Source organism: Oculina patagonica, chromosome 4 (assembly GCF_052425735.1).
Source record: "Oculina patagonica isolate OP01 chromosome 4, crgOcupat, whole genome shotgun sequence".
Classification (NCBI taxonomy): Eukaryota; Metazoa; Cnidaria; class Anthozoa; order Scleractinia; family Oculinidae; genus Oculina; species Oculina patagonica.
The window spans coordinates 15,120,363-15,132,775 of NC_135761.1; the positions used below are offsets into that span (position 1 = coordinate 15,120,363).

The 12,413-nt window shown below is 37.2% G+C and overlaps 1 protein-coding gene across 7 annotated transcripts in view; it reads left to right on the forward strand.

Moving 5' to 3' along the window:
• Window positions 1-2,984: 2,984 nt before the first annotated feature.
• LOC144649638 (histamine H2 receptor-like) overlaps window positions 2,985-12,413 on the forward strand; it is a 37,996-nt gene continuing 28,567 nt past the window's right edge. The window contains exons 1-2 of one of the 7 annotated variants that reach the window (XM_078509174.1): window positions 2,985-3,123; window positions 12,019-12,096. The gene's annotated coding sequence lies outside the window, so the exon portion shown is untranslated. Of the gene's footprint in view, window positions 3,124-8,099; window positions 8,381-9,769; window positions 9,935-11,319; window positions 12,097-12,413 lie in introns of those variants that run through there. The other 6 variants (XM_078509173.1, XM_078509176.1, XM_078509175.1 and 3 more) reach the window with 6 other exon arrangements.

The window sequence follows — 12,413 nt, forward strand, 5'->3', positions numbered from 1 at the left end:
ACTAAACAATTAGATTAAATGTCACAGTTGATCCGCTAGTTGTGTAAGCAGTTCTATTCAACTACGGCTCGCCAGTTTGCCAAACTGCGATAACTAATATCCGCACCAGGCAGAACTTAAAATTATCTTCTCTGTTTGGGTGTAATGAAAATTTCCGCTGTTACGATAGAAGTGGCTTTTATGCCGCACAAGCATTTTTGATTTTGTACAAAAAACCCAAAACCATTACATAAACCTATTTTAATTTGAAAAGGTTGATTTTCGGGATACGTGATTAGTACACAAAATCAAGCATAGCAAATTAATTAAATTTTTCCGACTATGGTATGATAATAATAGAATGAAATTGTATCTTGTTTGTAAAGCGGGAAAACCATTAAGGGACGGACCATTATTTTCTTGGAGGGGGGGGGGATGAAAATTTTCCTCTGCAAACTTTTTTTTTTAGTTTATGCACCTCTTCAAACATATTTTTCGAAATTCTTACAATTTTTTGTTATACATATCGTGTTTGCAAACAATTTATTTTGTCTTTCCAGGCCCTGCAAACAATTTTTTTTCAATATTGTTCATTCCCCCCCCCCCCCCCTCCAAAAAAATAATGGTCCGTCCCTAATATCGAGCTTTACTTCGTCTTTTATGACCGGGGTGGGGGACGAATTCCCTCTCCCCTCTCCCTAGGGGTGTATTGTACGTCCAAAAATGTTTCATTTGAGGCCAGAAAAAAAACATAATACCGTGCATGGCATAGAAATCTTGGAAACCTCGATCCCAGGCTCTCTGTCTCCCTTTTCTTTCTTGTCGCCAAGAAGAGAAGGAAGGGAAAGAAGAGAAAGCCTGGGGATAGAGGTTGCCATCTTAGAATCCGCCATCTTGGATTTCCTGATTATTCGTTGATATCAGGAGCCAACAAACCTGACTCAAACCTAATGCATTCAACACTTACGAAAAACCTTTGTCAGTTCTGTAAATTAATTCAGGGTCAAAAAGAGAAATGGTTATATGAGTGGATGTAAATTAAAAAACAAGAAATATCAGGCTGGTGGTTCATTTTGTGTTCAAACTCGGTTCGTCGTCGGTGTAAAAATCTGTCAAACTAAACAGTGAGATAAAACAATGAACGAACACGACATCAAAGAACCTCGAAATAGTTTTGAACAGGAAAACAATATCTACAAAACAAAAAATCACAAGTTTTAAGATCTTTTAACACCGAAGTCAACCCTCAAAATCTGTAAAACCCAATCAAATAAATTGCAATTGTATACAGCGGTTTTTACTTGAGTGTCGAAAGAAATTTGCGTTTGCTTCGGTTTTACTTTACCACGCGTAGTGATTGGTTTAAAAAATTTGCGCCACTTTCTTAGCCAATCAGAGCTAAAACCAAAACCAATCGTGAATAATCGCTCGCGCACGTTTTCCCGCGCTTCGTGCCTGCGACATGTGTTTGCATGTGATTGGCTCACTGGATTATCTGTGTTGTTTGCAATTGGCCGGAATAGTTACTTCGCGTTTGGTTTTACGACACACAATTGAAAACTGCTCTACAACGCGAATTCAATAATTCAGATACCTAGTGCACGTGCACAAATCTTAATATTCAATGAATATGCGTATTTATCCTGCCGCGAATCCCCCCTCCCGTGGGGCCCCTGGGACCCGGCGCCCTGCCCCCTCGCCGGGAGACAGTGCAGACCACTCGAGTGTTGCATAACTAGTATTTATTTTTCTGAGGTTATTTGATAGTTCTGTAGCCTACACGATATGAATTTTAATTTAATTGTATTGGATGCACCAGAATTAACATCACCAATAAACAAGAAAAGAACTTTGTTAAGCCACAATAAAAAAGAATTAAACCCGGTGAAACATTTTATATGAGTATAAAATGTTTTATTATTGTAACTACGCTAATGGAATAAAACAAAACGGCAAATCTCGTTCGCGTGCCACAAACCTCACCAAATATTTACTTGGAAATTTTCTTCATAACAATTGTGGCGCCACATTATCGCTTCTAACAACACGCACTGAAAGGTTAGCACGTGAAAGATTTTCTGTCGTTAATAAATCGATCCATCGACGGGCGTGAATGTGCACAAAATTAAACAGCACAAAAAGAAATCAACGGCTTTCGTCGGTGATACTAAAAATAATGAATAAGTTCAATTTTTTCCGCCAAAGAAAGCTAGCGATAAAATTCTCGATTTTATTCTATGCACGTAATGACAATAAATTCTTGCAGTGGAATCGGTCTTTTCAAATGTGGTATAAACGTGTACCAATATCTCGAAAGTTCAGTTCACAACTGAAATTATTAATTAATCCAACTTTTGGAGTATCTTACTCCTAAAATTCTATTCCTCTTCCTTTTTTCCGGAATTTAGCAACAAGCAAGTGAGGAGAGTGTAGTGAGCTTGAACTGGAAAAAAGTTGCCTCAACATGATCAGTTTATTCGCAAAATTCTGTAAAGGAGGTTTTAATAGAATTACCCGAGCGACTTAAGTGTAACTGAAAATTAAATTAGTGAAGGTGAGCTCTCTGGGAACAGCAATCCTTGTTTCAAGTTAAAACAAAATTCCCAAAATTGAGAGTTTCAAACAGTTTGGAAAGCCAAAAAACCTAAGTGCACTTCAACTCGTAAAAGGGAAAATTAATTGTGATAAAGGAGAGAAAGAAAGAAGATAATACAAGTAGCGTGTTCGCGTGCGAGAGCTAAAATCCGTTCTGAATAAGTACACCTGGACATTACTCATGTAAATAATTGGCGCCATCGAGCGTCCTCATTGTCAGGGACAATGGGTGTACAGACAGAGCAATGTCAATATATCAATTTTCTGTTGTTGATAGATCCATTTGGAAATGTTATCTGGGTTTAAGTGAATGTTTTAAAGTAAATCCTCGGCCATCAAAAAACACGAAGCAAAATTTGCATTTGCAGTCGGTGTTAGTTACGGAGGTTGTAATGTGCAGCAAACCGGATCCTAAAGCAGAGAAAAAGATACTAATTCTAGTCTACTGATATTCTACTGAGTGTGAAAATCAAACAGTTGGATTTCGCCCATAACAACTTTCGTTTGCGGAAAATCGATTTTAGGATTTCAAAGCCGAAATAAATAGAGGTATGTATTATCTTTATTTCTATCTTTCCACCCTTTCTTCTCCGGTTATTGTAACAAAATAACAATAAAATAACAAATGTTCGAAATAAAATCACGGGTTTTCTGGGGCATGATGTTCATTCGAGTTAGAGATTGATTTTCGGCACTGTGTAATAAGAAGATGGTAACTTAAATCCGTTGTAAATGTGTGCAGGGTCTACGGGCTTTTAAAACGTTCAAGTTTTATGTAATGGCTATACAAATCTCCAAATGCAACCATTACTTTCTACTTCTGGTTATCATCTGCCATTTTTTTCCTTTACTTTAACTGATCATTATGTAAAAAGTTATATTTGACTGACTGAACGTTAGTAAGTTCATTTGATGGGATAAAACTTGAGTTTGCAATTTAAATTTAACGTAAATATTCTTCAGCATACGTGTCTCACCCGATGAGTGAGCTTGTTAGATGTTCAGGTAGGTGTAAATGAATTCGACATTTCTACCAAAGGTTCCTAATTTTTTCCACCTAAATAGTCATTTCGACGGGAACAATACCCTAAAAAATGCGCTGAAAAAAGTCAAAATAGTTGCAGACATGGGTTAAGTCAGAGCTCAGAGTTTAAATAAACCTTTATTGTCATAACGCTTTTTTCTTTCATTTGGCTTAGTACAATTGATTTGGCATGAACAATTCTTCTTAAAAATCAAGACATGTTTTCTATACCTTTATTTCACATTTTCTCGGTGGTGATTGCGAGTAGAGGGTTGGCAAGCAAATACGAAAGAGTTGCAAGGAAATACTCCGGGGTGACTTAAGGCCAAAGCAACAACAAATTTTTAATTTGAAAGAAAGCTAGATCATTCTTCTTTTTCTATGCAAAAATTGGTTCTTGTTGCCCGTGTAAATGGCTAAATTGCAAATTTAGACGAAACCATGTAATTTCACAACATGAAAACGTACTTTTTCCGTGGTGTAAAGCTCAAATAAAGCTGGCGTAAATTTGGAATTTATTCAGCTATACGCTGACTTTATATTTTAAAGCTGACTTTTATCTCAGCTTTACACTCAAGTATAAAGGTAAATAAAGAGACTTCTCTTCACCAACTTTAAATCACATTTACACACGGTAGAGTAAAGGTCGGTTAACCACCTTTAACAACATTTAATTGATGGTGTAAAGTTGGATAACCGACTTTACACCAGATTTAACCACCTTTAATTTGATGTAAATCCCAATTTTCATGCTGTGTTTGAGGAGCCGTGAACAAACAAATTTTCAGGAAAACAAATTCACCTATAAACCTTCGAGTCCACTCGAGCTGTTCGCGTCAAGCAACAAATGGAAAGCCATTACTGAGACAACGAGGAAAATCCTCGATTTATTCCTCGACAAACTCTGTTGTAACAACAGTACACGGTAATTCAGTCTAAGGGCTGCGAAGTGTTATTTAAATTAACTGGACTCTGCCAAGAACTGGGCCCCACGAAAAATGAATTATTCTGAACCATTCTGTTTTAACTTTGCTCAATACTTCGCCTCTCAGTACTACTTAATCGTCGCTCTGTACTATACTACTCCTTGCTAAGTAATGTACCATCAAAACAGTCTGAACTCAAGTAAACCGCAACGAATCCGAAATTTGTTTGCGTAAATGTTCGTGCACGATCAAACCCAGCCAAGCCTAAAAGCGGAGCTCCGTGGTTTTTTTTTTTTGCGCTTTATTTTACTCGGAATTAATTCATGATGTCACTGTTTTCAGAGCTAAGAAAAAATTCTTGTGTTTTTGTTTGACTGCGCGTACGGACAGACGAATGGATGGATGGATGGACAGTCACGTGACAATCAACTTTTTCGGATTGATGGGCTTACCAAATTTTCTTAGGTGTGAGCTTCGCTATGAATTAATGAAAATTCATCACTTTAACTTCGGATAGGCGGGTGTGCACTAGTCTTAAAGGACAACTGTATTCAATGAAAATGCGTATTTTTTTTCTAGGTAAAGTACGTGATAGATCTGCAATTAATTTTCCATTCTCTGATATCAGATGCACCAAAATTAACTTTTATCGATAATTCAACAAGTTTCGCTTAGCCAAACTAAAGGTGAATGAAACCCAGTAATGAAACATTCTACGTCAGTAAATACATCAATTTCGGAAGAATGGTAAGGGGATGACACAAAAACAGAAAATCGTGCTGCTCGCGTGCTACAAATACGTTCTTTAAGAAAAAATCTTGCAAATATTTACTTGGAAATTTTTCATACGGATTGTGACGGCACATGATTACTGTTTACCTCACGTACATAAAGGTTGGCATTTAATTAATTTTAAAGCCATCCATTAGGGAATTCTATGTTAACGCCTTAGACTTTTACTGAAATGTACTTTAATCCCCCAACAAATCCCTCATAGAGTAGTTTCTAAATTACCCACATATGATTACTCGTAATTATAAAAATTCAAAAGGTCCGCATTTGCTATCAAGCTCCACTGATTTCTTTACGGGTCTTTTTATTTTCCTTTTCCTTTCAATTGGTCATGGCGTCCTTGCACGCTTGAAAATTTTTAAGTTTTTAGTTATTTACAATGACAAGACATAGAACCAGCACTGTTACAAAAACTTTCACCGAGCATTTGGCCCGCGCACATGACGCGAGCATTCATTGAGAACGAACTTCAGTCATTCTTATTTCAAAGTCAGTACATTGCTCTGTTCTGATGTGGTAAACGTTCGGTTCGACCCACTTCACTTAGGGTGGTCGCGCAAAATACCAATATTTTTAGCCGTCAAGGTCTCGTTTAGGGTTACACACACACACAAAAAAAATTTATTTTTATTTTTATGGTCTCTTTTAGGGGTAAAAAAAATCTTAAGCCACGGCTAGATTGGTCTCTTTTAGGGGTTCTTTTTAAAATTGCCAACGAGCATCCCCGTCCCTTTCATATGGGAGTCCCTTCCCCCACCCCCTGGAAAAATAGGCCATTACCGTTGAGGTTTCTGTGTTCTAAATGTGTTTTTCAACGTGTTGAAATCCTGCTGAAATCTATCTCAGAGTTCCCTAAAGATATGGGTTAAAGCGGGGTAATTAAGGTTGATTCGGTGGGAGGCGTGGTGGCCTGATGTTTAGTGTGCTAAACTCCGGATCTGGTTCGAGTCCGGGTTGCATGGGATCTTTGTGTTATGCTTATGCTTATGCTTAAGCTTATCTTGTGCTTGTGCTTGTGCTTGTGCTTGTGCTTGTGCTTGTGCTTGTGCTTGTGCTTGTGCTTGAGCTTGAGCTTGAGCTTGAGCTTGAGCTTGAGCTTGAGCTTGAGCTTGAGCTTGAGCTTGAGCTTGAGCTTGAGCTTGAGCTTGAGCTTGTGCTTGTGCTTGTGCTTGTGCTTGTGCTTGTGCTTGTGCTTGTGCTTGTGCTTGTGCTTAAGTTTAAGCTTAAGCTTGTGCTTGTGCTTGTGCTTGTCCTTAAGCTTATGCTTAACTTGCTTTGCTTATGCTTATGCTTATGCTTATGCTTATGCTTATGCTTATGCTTATGCTTACTTAGTTATGCTTATGCTTATGCCTCTTTCCACCCATTTGTATAAGTCGGTTTTTTTAATTGGCGAAGGGGAGTGGAAATACACCAAGTCGCTTCAAAGTACAACAACCGGGACAAGCTCCGGCGCCAAAGGAAGTCCGATGCTTCAGACTCGATCAAAGGTTCATTTTCAAGGTGGCTTAATTTATGCGTGTTGAGAGACATAAATTTAACTGGCGTTACGTGCACAAACAAAGTTGGAGAAAGGGAACAACGGCTTCCGTCTGGGATAAAATTGAATCACGTTCAACTTTCTCCGCCGGTGATAAATTCCCTCGGTTTTATGTTATACACGTAAAGTCAACAAAAGGCATACGTCACTTGAAATTAACGTTAAGAGGGAAATGAATTCGAACGTGTGCAAATAATGCGAGATCTGTTAAACTGGTGACATCGAGATAAAGGGAAAAGTGTTTGTCCCAAAAGTTCTTTGTACTAAAGCACTCTTCGTAATCAGGGAAAGGGTAGAAAAAAAAAACAGAAACAGAGAACTCCAATTTAGTTCACAATTGAGCAAGAATCGTCAATTAATCTAAATTTTGAAGTGTTTATTTCGAAAATAGCATTCCTAAATGAATTAAATTAAAGTTCATCCGAGAAAAACATCGAGGAGTTAAGTTCCATGGTTACAAAGTGCCATTTTTAACAGCAATCGCATCGTCTTTGTCAATATTCATAACAAGATGAATAACGAGAAAGTGAGGAGTGCATTTAAAGATCTGTCGATTGATGGAATTACGATGACCTTGAACTAGAAATTAGTTTTTTTTTACGCGATTAATTTCTCTAATTAATTCCAAGTTTTAATAGAAATAACCGAACGATAAAAATGTTGATAAACGTAATCTGTCAAGGTGAGCCTTAATAGGTACGGCACTCCGCGTTTAAGATATAACAAAATTCCCGAAATTGAAAGTTTTCTATTGTTTAAAAAGCAAAGTCGTAGATATTAAAAAACACAGCTAATCAATTCCCTTGTGCAATATGAGTATTTGTTTCACATGTTAGGGGCCTTGTATGAAATCGTTTTTTCTGGCTTGTCAGCTAATATCCGCTCATAGAGAAACCTCTGGGGCTGTGTGATTTGAATTTTAATTCGCTGATATCGGATATATTGCATGTACAATAAGCATTATGAATAATAAGAAAGTGATTCGTTTACAAAAAACAAAGCTTACACTCCAGCCCGGAAATAAAATTCGGCAAGAGCAAACGTTAAAATAATTTGTTACGGTGAAATAAAACCTTTGAGCAGGAGGAAGCAAGACAAAGACAAGAATTGTGCTCGCGTGCACGAGTTAAAGTTCTGAGTAAATACGACTTTTATTTACTTAGAGATTATTGGCACCATCGAACGTCATTATCGTTACGGACGACACGTTGACAGACAGGCCAATGTCAATAATTAACTTTCTGTTGTTGATAAACCCATTTGAGAATTTTTTATGTGTTTTTATATTAGTGAATGTTTTAAAGTGAGCCCCCGCCTGTGTTAATAACTCCGAGCGAATTTACGCTAGCACAAGGTATTGGTCAAGGTGGAAGTATTTTTCAGCAAAAGACCTTTAGCAGGAAAAAAGAGTCAGAGGCTCATTCAAGTTTCTTGATATTCTGAGGTAACAGAAAATTGAATTCCGTTCATCCTAATCTTTCTTCGAAAAGAGATTTCAGGATTTCAATGCCGAATAGCAAAAAGGTATGCTTGTCTTTACTTTCATCTTTTCGCCCTTTTGCCGTCGGTTATAGAAACAAAATAAGAAATCTTCGAAGTAAAATTACGGGTTTAATGTTTATACACGCCTTTCTTTTCCCTTGTGCGTAATATTCATTCGCTTTGGTCTGAGATTTCACCACATAGTAATAAGGAAATGGAATTATCTTAATTACAACATACGTAACGGCAGTTGATACAAACGTTTGGAAGTTGCACGGTCTTTGCCTAAGGGTGTGCATAAAACATATTCTCTTTTATATCGACAGTGATTTTAAATTAAAAAGTAAGTGAAATTAATTTCGTTTTCTTCTTCGAAACGTATGCGAATACACATCTCTGACGGCGACCAATATAGTTCGGGGAGAGTCTTTTTGGTTTTGTGCCTTAAGATTAGTGCAAAGGAAAAAAACTCTTTGCACATTTTTCGTTATAGATATTTTCTAGATATTTTATGGTAAGATTTAAAAATGGTTTTAGAAATGAAGATTAACTTTTAAACTGAATAGTATGCTAATTTCATCCATAAAGATTTAAGCATCGTTGAATAAAACGTAGGAAAAACTATACCTCCTTTGCTAATGGTTGGAGAGACTACGGACTTTTGAAACGTCATTTGGCTATATACATTTTCAAACGCAGCAAAGTTGCAGAAAAAATAGTCCGCAAGAAAATTATTTTGTACTGCAAATGGTGCTAGATCGAGTAATAAAAAAATAATTAACTCAGAAACATTAATTTGAGATTACTGAATACCATTTGCAGTTTTTTATGGCCAATTATTGTTTTTCCTCATACTTGTCAAGGATCAACATGTAGAAAGCTAGATTTAACAGACTGAACGCTGGTGAGCTCATTTGATGGAGTAAAACTTAATTCCGCAAAATAAAATTTGAGGTAAATATTCAGCATATGTGTCGCGCATGATAAGTGACCTTGTTAGATGTTCACGAAGAAGTAAATGAATTCAACATTTCCACAAAAGATTCCTAATTTCTTTCACCTAAATAGTCATTTCGACTACTATATTATTTTAGCGGTACAAAACATTCAAAAAGCCTTGAAAAATAACCTGAATAATAAAACGCGAGTGAAAAACGAGCGGTCGAATTTGCTAGAGCAATCGAAAGCTAATATATACCAAATACGCATGAAATGGACGTGCTCAAAAGTTATCGCTAAAATCGTTATTTACATAGACAAGCAGGATACGTGAGAGGATATTTATTTTCACGGTAATATTTGTTTGGACAGGCGGAAATAACGATAATAAACAAATATAAGCAAGGGTTTAAAAACGACGTGCGCATGCAAGATCACATACGGCATTGGTAGATCTTGCAGCCTCACGAAGAAAACTTCTGCCAAATTGCTGGTTTGCAGCTTACGTCACAGCAGCCATGTTGGATGACAGGAACAAAGCGTTCTCCTCCGTTGGGAACTAAACTTTTTTATTATGCAAATTCCGCAAAAACATGTTTTATTGTTTTGTCATCCAACATGGCCGCCTGGTCACGTGGTTGCAAACCAAGAATAAACGTAAGTGAAAAAAAAATATATTTTTGGATAAAAATTATTTAAGGTCACAATTTTGAGGCGACCTTTCAAGTAATATTATCATGCAGCTGATTTTAAGTTGTAAGAATGCAATAAGTTCACAAAGCTGTATGTACTAATAGGCGGCCATATCTGAGGCTTTACAGATTGCGCGGCACTAAAGCATGATTAATAATTGGACTAACTATTCGGCACTCAGCTGATGTAGTAAGACAATAGCGAGACACCTCATGACATATTTATACCACGTAACACTAACTTCATTTAGAATACTGCTGACTAAACAGCACTGCGGTTAGCCTAACTTGCACTCTGGTTAGCCTAATCTAGCATGGCTTTACAGATTGCGCGGCACTAAAGCATGATTAGTAATGGGACTAACTATTCGGCACTCAGTTGATGTAGTAAGACAATAGCAAGACTCCTCATGACATATATATACCACGTAACACTAAGTTCAAGTAGAATACTACTGACTAAACAGCACTGCGGTTAGCCTAAATGACACTCCGGTTAGCCTAAATTATCCTAAGTAGCACTCCGGTTAGCCTAATTTAGCATGGGTTGAGACTTTCTAAAAACGAACAAAACCCCTAAAGTTGATTTCGGACCACTTCGAATTCAGAAAATATATAAGGATGCAAAAACTGTAAACGTGCTATGGGGAAGTTCTTAATTTAAGTCGAAAAAACTCACTTAAACCGAAAATGAAAAAAAAGACTGACAATTTTAGGTAGAACAGCCTGTCAAATATGGTTGCCATGCAGACGTCAAATCAAGTGAACAAAAATTAGATTGACATGCCAAAATATTTCTCTGATAATGTTTTAAGAAAAGTCAGGAACTTGTTTGGTCATCGTCACACAAACGCCTTTTAATTATTAAAATTTAAAGTAACTCAACGACAGCTTCTTCGACCTCACCCCAGGATTTGCCAATTTCGCTCCAGAGTAATATTAAAAAAGAACATACCATTTTTTACCAGACGTTACGTCTACATGTTGTTTGGTTAGCAACTTTTAATAATACACCGGGAACAAAACTGCTTATTCCAATATCCTAAAACGATCGAACGTACAGATGCTCTAAAATAGGCATCCAACGCTATCATTTCTAATTTCTGTAATTTAATAACACTTGGTCTAGTTTGGATTTGTCACCTTGCTTAAAAATTAATGTCATGTTAAACGAAAAGCCAAAATTATCTGAGCGTTATTTAACAACTGATGTCGGTGCCGCGAGTATTATTAGTAAAAACTTATGTCAACATTATAACTAAAACAATTTTTCCGTGCAGTGTTGATTTTGAAAAATTAATAACCACATGTCCACCGAATTTACATAACTTACTTCCTTTGGAACAAACCATCGAGCAAAAATTGCAGTTGAGTTTGAGCGCGACCCACTCTTAAATCCTGTTAACAGGTTGTTGTGTAATAGCCTCACAAGCAATTTTCTTCATTCAAGAACCTGACGTTTTTCCTTGAGGTAAAAACTGTTACATAAAACGGTCGTCTATGTATTTTTACGTCAATTTAAATCCATACTTCACAAAATTTGTGATCTATGTAAACAAGTGCAATATTTTTGTTCATAGCGCCAACTAGCCTGAAACATTCTACTGGACGCCGAGCAAGGTGTGATCTTTAAACCTTGTTCGATTTCTTAGTATTATTTTACAATGGCTGGGCAAGGAGGAACGATTCAGCTTTTAAACTCTTTCAAAAGCGATTAGAATAACAAAAAAATGGTGGCCTTACTTCCAAGTTAAACCCTGAAAGCAAATGGCAGAACAATTTACTGAAGGTTGTTATTGAGTATTTTGGCTTAGGTTTTACGCTTTAATTTCTGCGCAATATTAATTTAAAATAGCTGTATGACCAACCGAATATTGATTTACACAACTGACTTGTTTAGGAAGGATATTACTTTTTGCCCCAAACAGTTTGCCACTTGAAGAAAGTTTTGATTAATTTTTTACGTTTTTTTGGTATCTTCCTGACGTTGTAGCGCGCACCGCTGTGATGAGAATCGCATCTCTTTGACTTTCTCTTGAATCTTTTTAGGGAACAAACACGTTGAGTGACATTAAAGAAGCAGTAAATTGACAGCTTTCTTCATTCAAGAACCTGAGAGCCCAGCAGGTGAGTTCAATAAAGTAAACCATCTAAAAGCAGTGGTCACAAGACACTCTTACGCAGATGCCAGGTGCACAATACGTGAGGCGTCGCCTTGCAAAGTCATTGCACTTCCGCCGTTCTACTACGTAGGTATTTCTGGTATCGTTCAGCCACAGCACTGGAGGGGAGGAAGGTGCGGTGGTCTAATGGTTAGTGCGACGGACACCGGATCAAGCGGTCCGAGTTCGAGCCCCGGCGGGATCTCTGTGTTGTGTACTTGGGCAAAACACTTTACTCTCACAGTGTCTCTCTCCACCCAGGTGTATAAATGGGTACCAGAA